The 12,142-nt window shown below is 44.3% G+C and overlaps 1 protein-coding gene across 4 annotated transcripts in view; it reads left to right on the forward strand.

Annotated features, from left to right (window-relative positions):
• The first annotated feature begins 3,296 nt into the window (after positions 1–3,296).
• The window catches only part of Zfp141 (zinc finger protein 141), a 39,450-nt gene continuing 30,604 nt past the window's right edge, over positions 3,297–12,142 (forward strand). For 3 of the 4 annotated variants that reach the window (XM_087591978.1, XM_087591979.1, XM_087591977.1), the window contains exon 1: positions 3,327–3,449. The gene's annotated coding sequence lies outside the window, so the exon portion shown is untranslated. Of the gene's footprint in view, positions 3,450–12,142 lie in introns of all 4 variants that reach the window. The other variant, NM_001408793.1, reaches the window with a different exon arrangement.

Here is a 12,142-nt window from a genome sequence, read left to right on the forward strand (position 1 = left end):
TAATATCTCATTATTTTCTACATATTTTATTTTTTATTATGTATACATCATACAGCTTTTGTCTGCATGTATGCCTGCAGGCCACAAGAGGGTACCAGATTTCATTACAGATGGTTGTGAGCCACCTTGTGGTTGCTGGGAGTTGAACTCAGGATCTCGGAAGAGCAGACAGTGTGCTTAACCTCTCTGAGCCATATCTCCAGCCCTCTGAGCCATCTGTCCAGCCTGAAGCGGTCCCTTTTTAACTTTTATGGTCTGTAGTGTGTATCATGGGTACTCTGTACTTTTTGGCCTTGGCACATAATGTACCAGAGGACTGCCTTGTCCAACTTCAGTGGGAGAGGATGTGCCTAATCCTATAGAGAGTTGATACCCCAGGATAGGGGATGAGTGGAGTAGGGGATAGCGGACCATCTCAGAGGTGAAAAGGAGGGGGGAAAATTCTAGAAGAGGGACCTGGCAGAGGGGCAACATTTGAGATGTAAAAAATAAAATAAATAATTTAAAACATGAATAAAATAAAAATAAAAAACAAAAAAGCTTGCAAACAACAATAACAAACCCAAATTAAAATATAATCACACAATGAACTTATTTACAATTAAATTTTGCATTTGAAATGATTCTGTAGAGATTCACATTAAATTATACTCTTTCAGTATTGAAGGTATTGCATACACTTAATTTCTAGCAAAATGAAAAAAAAAAAGCATTTCTAATAGTTGAGATGGTGTCCTGAAAAGGGTAAGGGAAAAGAATCAAAAATTAGAAAGCAAAAGATGAGGGTACCTGGGTTCAGCTGAAGCTGCAGTCTGTTCCTCCCCAAGAAACACACTTTGACAACAAATGGGAAAGATCCTGAGCTGCCTGATCCTAGTCCCTATGAATCGGGGCTTAATGTTCAAAAGAAATGAGTGTGAAAAAGAAAACAAACAACCCAAATAATAAAAGGAAAAACTCCAAACCATAAATAAATAAATAAATAAATAAATACCCAAATGATAAAACCACAAGAAAAGGGACTGAACAGGCAGAGAATTCTCAGAAGACATACTTTTAATAATTCTCTGTAGTGTTATAACCTAACATGTAAGGGATAGGCAAATTAAACTGGTTTAAATTTCCATCTCACATGGGTCAGAAAGCTCATCATAAAAGGACAACAAGGTTCTGCTTAGGATGTGAAGAAAAGGGAGCCCTTATACACTGTTGGAGGGGAACTTAGTGGTGGCAATGTTAATGAAGTCAGTAGGGTTTTTGTTGTTGTTCTTTGGTTGTTTAGATGTGTTTTTGAGATAGGGACTCATTATGCAGCCTCAATAGTGTTTTCTAAAATTACTAAAAGTAGATCTACCCTGTGATCCAGCTAATCACATCTAGCTACACATACACTGGGAATCCATATCGTAGCAAAGAGATGCTAACATATCCATGCTTACCACTACTCCTTCCACAATTTTCACAAAGGCAAATAAATGGACTCAGTCTATAGGTTCAGCAACACAGATAGATGTATAATGAACTCTGGCATAAATTTAATGGAATTTTTTATTGGGTCATCAAAAATGAAACTCATAGAAAGATGGAATGAATTGGAAAATATGAGTGAGGTACTTGAGGACTAGAAGGACAATCCCACCACGTTCTCTCTCGTGTACAGATACTAACTTCTGATTTCATGCATGTGCAGCTTCAGCTCTGTCTCTCTTCGGTGACTCATCACTGTGTGTGAGGCAAGCACTCCATCTTCTTGGGGAATGAGCTGTGGTTCAGGCTGAAAGATGGATGGGCAATTGTGAAATGTTTACTGACGACAGTGTAACAGTAAGGAAAGAAATTCTGGAAAACCAGGTGGTGCTTGAGATGCAATAAATGGGTATAGTTATCAATAGTGATGTGCTTAAAAATAACAGATACATGAGGAAAGTTGATATTAGCATAATGCTTTCATGTACTTTATTATAATTGTGACAAGCAATGGATGACAGTCAAGCCTACTCTTTTGGATCTTTACCTTTGACCATGAGACTGTGTTCCCTAAATCATCACCCCTGTACTCTGTTCTCAGTGAGAAGATCTAGGGCCATCTGTGAACTGGCCATGATCACACATTGCTGTGTAATCCTGGTATTTGAATAGTATAGATAAGAAGATCAGAGTAAGTTCAAGGCCAGCTTGGTCTACATAGTACTAGAGCATCCAGGGCGAGAATATATTTACCCTGTAGACACCTCAGATTATCCTCGGCTTTAGTCGCATACCCTACATTAGGTCTACTGATTCATTTACAGTGTTGGATGCATTCCCCATTTTATTGGCCTCTCCCCATTTAGCATTAGTGCTAATGTCCACCTAGTTCTACACTGTTTCTATTATGCAACTTGAAAAGGAAACTTTACTTCTCAGTAAGAAGAAAGTTCAATCCTCTGGGGACCATGAGATACCCCCAGTCAGAACATGATGGTTCATCTCATATTTTCACTTTTAGTGTTCCATATGGCTTCACTTTCCTGTTTCCTGATAACCCTTCCTAGTTTTCAGTCTTTGAAAATTTAAAAAAGGTCAGGTGTGGTGGGAAACAACTTTGGTCCCAGCACTCAGAAGTCAGAGGAGGCCATGGGATGTCTTGAGAGTGCAAAGCCAGAATGATCTACATGGCCAATTGTAAACCTGCCAACAGAGTGAGATAATCTGAAACATAAACAAATGAGAACCCTTTAAAGGTCAGGAGAAAATAAAGAGAAAAGGCGAAGAAAAGGAGAGACACTGGTGAAGAGAAGTTGTTATTCTTGAAGATGTCCTGGGTTCCATTCACAGAACCCAGATGAGGACAAAAAAAAAAAAAAAAAAAAAAAAAATCATCTGTAACTCCAATCCCAGGGGGGCCTAAACTTTCTTCTGACCTCCACAGGCAATAGGCATGCATGGGGCGCACAATTGTATATGCAGGCAAAACACATGACATAAATCTAATAAAAATTTAAACGTAATTAGAAATGATACTTTTAGGAGATTACAATGTCATAGCCTCCTAGAAATAGATACAAATGCCCCGGCCATGTGAGGCAGTCTTGGACTTTCAGTGCATCACATTCCTTCTGCCTTGTCTGATTGTAAGGAACTGAGGCACTTTGATGGTGGCCTCCCTGGAGTGTGAATGAGGCTATGGTACTTTCTGAGAGAACAAGAATCACTAAATGAACCATAATAAGTATTGGCAAGATTTACCTCTGTCAGTGGTAGCGCGCATGCACGCCTTACCACAAGTGGGAGGTGTGTAGGCTGTGCTAACCATTACAAAACAACCGGAAGTGACCTAAGGGGACACACCCTCTTGGGGTCGCTAAGGAGTTTGTGGCTAAGACAGCGCGTGTGCTTTGATATGGACCATTGGAATTGTGGGTGTCTGCGGGCGGAGTTTGTGCCGGCTTGGTGAGGTGCGGCGTGAGGTGAGTAGTGGCCTGGCAGGCAGGAAACAGGGCTGTCCTGCCAGAGGTTTGTGCTGACTGAGGGCTGCAGGTGGAGATCAGCCCTGTTTTCATTCTTCTCTTGCGGGATTTTCGCGTCTGTTTTGTCACTTCCCCATGTGTTCTGCTGTAGGATTTCGCCACGTCGTTCGTATTTAGGACACAGTTTGGGCAAGACCCAGTGCCTGGGCGCTGCAGTGTCCGAGCCTGGGACCAATGAATGGTGCTTGCAAAGGCAACCGCGGTGCTTGCGAGGGTGACCGCGCTGTTTTCTGGTCCCTTATTGTTTAAGTAGCTGGTAACTGGCCCGAGAGAGGAGAAACACTTCAAGGAGTAAGAGAAAACGGGAAAATGAGTTTATGTACGTTTGGCCCAAACTAAGGACACAGTATCTATGATCAGCCTAAGCAGCATTAGCAACAGATTGCTTCTATTAAATAGAAGGACCTGTGTGAAAGCCAGGAAATCGGGGTAAGCTATTTAGTATGGTCCCAGTCATCTGGGATATAAGGCTTAGTGTTTGCCCTAGACACCAGGTGTTCTGATTATTTCCCTTCCCTGTGTCATATTTCCTACATGGAGCTGAAAACAGAAAGGGTATTAAAAAAAAAAAACCTAAACCGAATTCAATTTCTATTTCGAGTTTACCTAACTATTGGGGTCCATTGCAGATGTGTGGCTAGGTCAGTAGTCTGACCTGTTCTTCTGACCTGTGGATGTAGGAAGGGCCGGGGGTTGGTGGAAGGGAACAGAAAGTTGATCTAAAGAGGTTTTAGGTCAGAAGCCTAGGTTTTTGCCTCCAAACAGGCCAGGGCCAGCCTCAACCAGTAAACCTTGTGTAGAGACCAGTGATGTGATGAGGAAGGGCAGAAAGAGGGAGGGAGCTGAGATGTGGATGAGCAGTGTTGGGTTCCCAGTACCCACATTCACACTGTGGCTTTGAGCTGCCAGGAACTGCAGTTCCTAGGAATCCATTGTTCCCATCTGTCCTCCTGGTGTGTACACAAACATATAAAACATCCCTGTAAAGTAAATAAATAAATAAATAAATAAATAAATAAATAAATAATAAAGAATAGGCTGTTAAAAAATTTCTCCCCAGTGAGCTACCTTCTCCAATTAATCCCCTTCCCCCCCACCCCGAGACACACACACACACACACACACACACACACACACACACACCCCTTTTGGGAAAAAAAGGAAAGAAAGCCAGAGGATGAGATTCCATACATTGCTCATGTTAAGTAGAAGAATAGTTAAACTGACCCAGTGTCTCCATGTCTGTCTCTGGTGTCCAGATGTGAGGTTAAGCTTAGAAATCAAGAGTTATGTATTAAAGTAGTTTGGCAGGTTGTGGCAGCACACAACTGTCCTGCAACCTTAGCACTCTCCATGCAGAGGCTGGGGGATGACTGCATTGTGGAGACCAGGCTGGGCATGAAGGAGGTTAGAGTCAGCACAGAGTAGGAGTCAGAGCCAAAGAGGACAAGACATACATAATGCTTTTTTTTTTTTACGTTAAATTAAAAGTTGTTGAGGTTTGGTCTTCTGCACTGCGTATTCAAATGCTGATTTCTGTGTGCTGAGATCTCATTAAAGCCCAGACATGGGAATGGTCATGAAGTTTGAAGGATCTCCCATATCAATGTGGTATAATTAATGCTCCACAATTAACTCAAATGAGTGTGCAGAGAGCCAGGGGTCCCAGGGAGAAGAGCAGGGAGAAGGAGCTCACCACAAGGCAGGTGAGGGTACAAGAGAAGAAGGGCCATGAGGTCGAGGAAGGAGGAGATTGTTGCTATGGGATCAGGCACGATTCACCAAGGGGGTTCTCCATGGGGACACCCAGGTACACCAAGGAGCCAAGCAGAGACCAAATGCAAGTAACTCAGAGAGTGTGGCTGGGAAGTAGCGAGGAAGCATAGGGGCTTAAAACTTGTGCTCAGTTATTCTGATTAAAAAGTTATTGAATAAATCAATAGGTCTCTGTCTCAAATATTTGGGGGCTAGTCAGGTTAGGAAAACTGTCTCTTAAATCGAATCATAGACAAAGTCTTTGGTGTTGAAACTCACAGTGACAGCCTGGCACGAGGTGTGTGGTGCCTCCTTTGCATGGCCCGAGCAGACTGTTCCCCGAACCTCAGCGAGTACAGCGTGTGTTCTGCGGGGCGTGGAGTCGGCACCGTAGAGTCAGAGAGGAGAGGACATCATGCTTCTAATAGAGGTGCCATTAAATCTTCAGAGATGTCTTTTTAGTAGCTATTATTTCAAATTCAGTTACCCAAGAAATGACTGTGACCAAGACTCTGAGTTAATATGGGTTTATTTTCCTGCCTTCACTCTGAGTAAGGGGAAGCCTAGCTGTGTTGCAGGAGAGGACGGATGCTCTCATTATAGTCCTGCCGAAATCCCTAAATGCTGGGTCTTTCTTTTTTGCCTACCAAGAGGTTGTTTTGTTTGTTTTTATTTCCTTCCTCCTACTGGGGGCTGCTAACCTTTCCTTTTTGACAGTCTCTTGGGGTGCAAAGCTGGACGTTGGTGTAGGCTTAGTTTGTGTTGGATGTGCTTCCTATGAGACCGTGTTGGAACAGTTTGTCTCTAGGGCCTTTTAAAGTTAAGTTTCCACTTTCATTTCTAACTCAAGGAATTGATTATACTCAGGAACAGTATTGAGCTCTTAAAATTCTATGGGTCTTTATTACTCGTAATAATTTAAAACTTACCAGTTTTCTGCAACTTTGGGATTGATGGGGAAAAGCATGTGTGGTGTCTGAATGATGCACAAAGTCACTTCTCAGTACTGTGCATTGCATTCTTGGTGCAATTGAATTAATGAAGTCCCGTTTTGCAAAGAAGACTCAAACATGAGAGAATATTTATCTTTTAATAGATGTTGAAGTGCCAACAAGGACAGTGATGTTGGCGGATGGAGGTTGGGCAGGTATCTTAACAGCAAAGGCATTTTACAATACTGAGATCTCATGTTTTGGTACGAATTTCGCTTTCTGTTTCTCATGTGTCTCATGTGCTTTTGACAGTGCATTCAGGAGAAGCAATGTTGTTGTGAAAAGGAAACTTGTGAATGAATCTACTCACGAATCTCTCTGCAGTGTTTCAGCATATGATATTTTAGGCTGGGACACGGAAACCCAACAGAATAACTCAGGGGAGGCAATGGTGGAACATTGATTTCCTCCCTCTTGGTCCTAAGCATCTAGATTTTTCAGCCAGATTGAGAAATAGTTTCAGCTGCTGCTAAGCTGCAGATTTCATTAGTTATTCTCAGTAGAAGCATCAATGTTGTTTTATACAAATGCCCCGGGGAAACATAAACCAAGGAAAAGTTCTTTGGGTGTCTGACTGATAGCCATGTTCAGGCTCTCTGGAAATGCAGGTCTGCATGTGTAATATATCGCAAGTCAAGTCACCTGCACAGGTCCACATTGTAGTCCTTCCTCTTGCTTACAAATCAGGGTACCTAAATGCCAGAATGGCAAACCCTAGGCTTGGCCTGTCTCTAGGACCTAGTGGGGAATTACATCTACTCTCTTTCAGGGCAAGGGGTGAGCTCATGTGGGATTCCTGCTTTCAAGTCTCTGAGTATAGTAGGAGGTGGGAGTTTGTTCTTGGCTTCAAATCCAGATTATTATCAGGAAGGTGAAATTTTGAGAAGCAGTTTCTTGCAAAGATCTAAGCAGAAGGGTAATGGTAGATGCCCTGTTCTCAGGTAAACGTATACTCTCTGTGCATGGGGAGTGGACACAGTGACTGTTCTTACAGGAATGCTGGTTTGCAGAATCCATCACCTTTCCTGTTTCCTCCCTTTTTACAGTGCTTTGTTTTCCTTTTCTCAAATGACTGTCAATGTCAACTCCTGTGAAAAGCATGTTACCTGTTTGCCTTTGTCTGTTTTCCATTTTCTATTCTTCAGGATAAATTCTCCCCAGCATGCATAACCCGCAGTGTTTATAAGCTTTTGATTTTATAAATAAAAACAGCCTACTGATAATGGAATTGCGTCATCATTTATGAATAAGGACCCATTTTTTTTTTTTGAAAAACACTGTGTTCAGCTTTAATATCATTACAGTGCTCAAGATAAAATCCTTGGAAGCCACAAAGCTACTTAATACTTTTGATTTGTCTTCTAATTTTTTTTCATCTTTATTAACTTGGATATTTCTTATTTACATTTTGACTGTTATTCCCTTTCCTGGTATCCGGGCCAACATCCCCCTAATCCCTCCCATCCCCTTCTCTATGGATGTTCCCCTCCCCATCTTCCCCCCATTACCGCCCTCCCCACAACAATCACGTTCACTGGGGGTTCAATATTGGCAGGACCAAGGGCTTCCCCTTCCACTGGTGCTCCTACTAGGCTATTCATTGCTATCTATGAGGTCGGAGCCAAGGGTCAGTCCATGTATAGTCTTTGGGTAGTGGCTTAGTCCCTGGAAGCTCTGGTTGGTTGGCATTGTTGTTCATATGGTGTCTCAAGCCCCTTCAAGCTCTTTCGGTCCTTTCTCTGATTCCTTCAACGGGGGTCCCGTTCTCAGTTCAGTGGTTTAATGATGGCATTCGCCTCTGTATTTGCTGTATTCTGGCTGTGTCTCTCAGGAGACATCTACACCCAGTTCCTGTTGGCCTGCACTTCTTTGCTTCATCCATCTTTTTTTTTTTTCCTTGTCAAGGTTTGTTTATTGAGAGGAATGTGCAGCATTTAAAGCTCTGAAGCAGGAATTGAAGCTTAGGGCAGGGGGAGTACTGGGAAGTGCCCAAGGGATTAAGGTGAATCATTAAACTGCAAGATATTCTTCTTAGACAATGAGGCAACAGTCTTCCAGGGACAAGTTCTTTGAAAAGGTCAAGCCCTTCTCAGGAATCTGCTCAGGGCAAGGCTCTAGCTTTGCTTAGTTCGGACGTCCGGTCCCCGACATCACCGCCTTTCTTAAACTATCAGTGGGAGGAAGATCTGGGGTACGGGCCTCCACAACCAGCACCTGGTCGGTGAAGCCCCGTGTCTTAGGCTACACAGGTTGCCCCCACGTCTGGCGCTCTCACTTAAGTTCCATTATTTCCGCCAGGGTGGAAGTAGTGGTCTGAGGTAGATCAGATCTGCCTCACAGAGTGCCCAGCTCAGCTATGGTGAGCCACTCTTGCAGTTAGGACTCCACCCCATTGGCTAGGAACGATCTTCTGCTTTAACACACCGTTCTGGGCTATATGTGTGTGTTTTGTGAGAGTGGGCAACCCAGATCATGGACCCATGCTAATTCCATCGTAGGGTCACTTCACAGCAGTGAGGTGTGTGCCTGGTATGTGGCACCATAATATTCCCGTCATTGACACTTCCACCAGCGACTGATTTTCCAGCCTGAGTTATGGCTGTATTTAGGGCGGCCAAGTTGAGGCCAGCTGTGGGCGACCAAAGGGGAGTATCACACTCCCCGGTTGTCTCAGCCTCCTCACAATGGAGGCGGTGGTAATGGACTTCGACCTGCTTGGTAGCTAAATCCACCTGGGCCTTGATAAAATCAGTTAACTTTCCAAGCACCCATGGACCAAAGGAGATGAGCAGCAGGAGTCCTATAAACGGACCCAGGATACTGGGTAGAAGAGTGGTGAGCGGGGGAGAGCAGAAAACCAGTTTTTATACCAGGCTTCACTCTTTTTTCTTTCTCTTTGTCTCTTTTGTAAACTTTAACTTTTTGTAGGCCATTTTCTACTAATCCTGTCTTATCAGCATAAAAGCAACACTCCTCCTTGAGGGCTGCACAGAGCCCTCCTTGTTGGAAAAAGAGAAGATCTAATCCCCTTCTATTTTGTAGAACAACCTCAGCCAAGGAAGCAACTGAATCTTTAAGATAGGTTATTCCTTGTTGAAGCTCACTGATGTCCCTGTCTATGGCAACACTGAGCTGATGATAACTCTGTTGGGAGGTGATCAGGGAGGCAACCCCGGTTCCTGTCCCCACAGCTGACAGACCTAGGAGTACTGCCAGAGTCACAGCGGTGATGGGTTCTCTCTTCCTACGCGTGGAGGTGCCTCCTTCCCAGAACTGCAGGAACTTAGAGGAGTCATGAGCAGTTAATCATGGAAAAAGGAGGACAAGGACACAATAATCTTTTTCTGTCAAAAAGGTAGATGTTACCACAAAAGGTGTTAAGGCTGCCGAGCAGGCAAAATGAGTGCCCTTAGGGGCAGCAGTGTAGTTGGTCTGTGTGGTAACCACCACTGTCTTATTGCAAGTAAGTGTCAGGGGGGAGGGCGGAATCATATGGGGTCCTAATAGACAGAGGCCAATTCCAGCGACCTGTGAGAGCGTTATTGTTGGTTCAGAATTTGCTGACCAGCGTAGGGAATGGGTCTCATTAGTAAAGGTGATGTTCCCGAAGGTTGCTAGTCCCTCGTAAAAGGGAGGGGAGGAGTGATAACAGATCCAGCAATCATCTAGGGCTATAGTAGAATTAATATTGGCAAGGACTGGTAAGGAGCTATTAAGCATTTCTATGAGCAAATTAACAGTAGAGGGGGGCCCATCAGGGAATGGGGGTTGATAAAGGGTGGAAATGATGAATTCTTGGGTTGAGGTGTAGCCTGCAGAGAATCTCTCGAATGTGACCCAACCTTGGGTGCAGGGTGTAAGTTAGTATTGGGCCCTATGGTGGTGGTGTTTGTGGCCGGGTTTTAAGCAATTTAATTTTTAGGGTGAGGCCAAAGTCTCTGTATTGTTTATATAAGCGAAGTCCCCACTCGAAACCTCGCTGTTCCCAATTTACCTTTTTCCCTGTTTCTGTAAAAGAGATCTGGATAGAATTACACCACCCGTTCAGGTCCGAGTCAGCGGAGCGTATGCTATTAAGGGGTTGTCGGCCTGGACTGGTGACCCGGGCATTGGGGAATTTTCTTTTAGCTGTGATATAATCCCAGGAAGAGCTGGGTTTCCAGTACGTGTCTCTAGTGGTCTCACGGCCCCAGGAGGCACAGTAGAAATCAGTTTCATACCCACAGCCTCTGGCCTTTGTACGATCTCTGTGGTTAGCAGGGCATAAATAAATTCCCCCAGTTTGAAGGGCCAATGTGGCTCTTCTGAGTGTATTACTGCAACCCGGGTCAATACTGGGGTCTGCCAGCTCAGGGGCTTTTTCTTGGGGGGGCAAAGATGTCAGGTGTGCCCCAATCAAGGTGAGCTCCTAGGGCTAATTTGCAAAGATCTACCTCAAGACTGGGCCAGGAAACTCGTGCAGCGGTGGTGGAGTTGGCAGACACCACATCTCCGGCGCCATTAAGAATCACCCAGGTAGAAGGGGCTCGAGACCCCATATGTACAACAGTGCCAAGCAACCAGAGCTTCCAGGGACTAAGCCACTACCTAAAGACTATACATGGACTGACCCTGGACTCTGACCTCATAGGTAGCAATGAATATCCTAGTAAGAGCACCAGTGGAAGGGGAATCCCTGGGTCCTGCTAAGACTGAACCCCCAGTGAACTAGATTGTTGGGGGGAGGGCAGCAATGGGGGGAGGATGGGGAGGGGAACACCCATAAAGAAGGGAAGGGGGAGGGATTAGGGAGATATTTGCCCGGAAACTGGGAAAGGGAATAACACTCGAAATGTATATAAGAAATACTCAAGTTAATAAAAAAAAAAAAAAAGAATCACCCAGGTATAGTTGAAGATCTGGTGAGGCGATGCAGCAAGGGCAGACATGATGATGCTTCCAGGGATCCAGATGTAGGGGAACATGGTCAGCATGGTCTGTAATTAAGCATAGTTAGACTTTTCCTCAGGGTTGTCCCTGGTTGGGTTAAAGGTCTTAACAAGGTGCTTGGGTAGCCAATGTGCGCCCCCAGTCTTTGAATCATAAATGCAGGCTGATCCACGTCCCCAAATGAGGACCGGATCAGGGCCATACCATTGGGATGTTAACGGGTCCCTCCATAGGACTCGTGCATAATCATAAGAATTATGGGGGTGCCACAGGCGGTCTGCTGCAGTTTTTCCATCCTTGTCCATGACCAGGTAGTTAAGGACAAAGAGGGCATGATTTATTAAATTTTTGTGATTACTGGGGAGGGGGAATAATATTCCCCCATTTGACTGTAATTCGTGGATCATATTTTTAAAGGTTTGATGAGCTCTTTCAACTATACCCTGTCCCTGAGGATTATAAGGAATGCCCGTGATATGTTTAATGCCAAATTGGGAGCAAAAGTTTTTAAAACTAGAGCTAATATATCCGGGTCCATTATCTGTTTTAATAATTTTAGGTTGTGGGAGCACCACCAAGCAGGCCAGAACATGGCTGATAACGTGATTGGTGGCCTCTCCTGCCTGCAGGGATGCAAAAAGAAAATCACTAAAGGTATCTATAGTAACATGAACATATTTTAACTTTCTAAAGGAGGATATGGGTAACATCCATCTGCCAAAGCTCTCTGGGGACCAATCCACAGGGGTTGACCCCCAGATGAGGGTCAGATAGCAAGGTTGCACAGCCTTTGCAATTACAAACTATCTGGCGGGCCTGTTCTCGGGTGATCTTATACTTAAGCCTAAGGCTGCGTGCATTAAGATGGTGTAGATCATGTGCCTGTTGGGCCAGGGTCAAAGGGGTTATAGGAGCCTCCTGGGCCAAGGGTACAAGTTGGGTGATGCGATCTATGGC

The sequence above is a fragment of the Rattus norvegicus genome, chromosome 1, assembly GCF_021556685.1.
Source record: "Rattus norvegicus strain SHRSP/BbbUtx chromosome 1, alternate assembly SHRSP_T2T, whole genome shotgun sequence".
Taxonomy (NCBI): domain Eukaryota; kingdom Metazoa; phylum Chordata; class Mammalia; order Rodentia; family Muridae; genus Rattus; species Rattus norvegicus.